This window comes from Rhinoraja longicauda, unplaced genomic scaffold (genome assembly GCF_053455715.1).
Source record: "Rhinoraja longicauda isolate Sanriku21f unplaced genomic scaffold, sRhiLon1.1 Scf000757, whole genome shotgun sequence".
Taxonomy (NCBI): Eukaryota; Metazoa; Chordata; class Chondrichthyes; order Rajiformes; family Arhynchobatidae; genus Rhinoraja; species Rhinoraja longicauda.
The window spans coordinates 27,708-28,201 of NW_027601973.1; positions in this window are offsets into that span (position 1 = coordinate 27,708).

A 494-nucleotide genomic window follows, 5' to 3' on the forward strand; every position below is an offset into this window, starting at 1 on the left:
GTGAGTAACCCTCCTAGCTGCACCCTACCCAGCCAGGATATATGTAGCTGCCCTTCATCACTGCTCGATCTGAAAGCTGCAACTCTCTATCCAACATTACCCTTAACATTACCCTTGAGGGTGGCACGGTTATGCAGCGGCGGAGTGCTGCCTCACGGCACAAGAGACCCAGTTCGATCCTCACTACGGGTGCTATCTGTATGGAGTTTGGACATTCTCCCCGTGATCTGTGTGGATTTACATTGGGAACTCTGGTTTCCTCCCACACTCCAAAGACGTGCAGGTTTGTAGGTGAATTGGCTTGGTAAGATTGTAATTTGTTCCTGGTGTGAGCAGGATTGAGTTAGTATGCATGAATCGCTGGTCGGTCCGGACTCGGTGGGCCTTTGTTTGCAGCTTATTAGCCCAGGAACATATCAATACACTACTCTTCCCCACCACGCTGATTATTCAACACACGCTTATACTCATTACATACTTGCTGAATTGTTCGA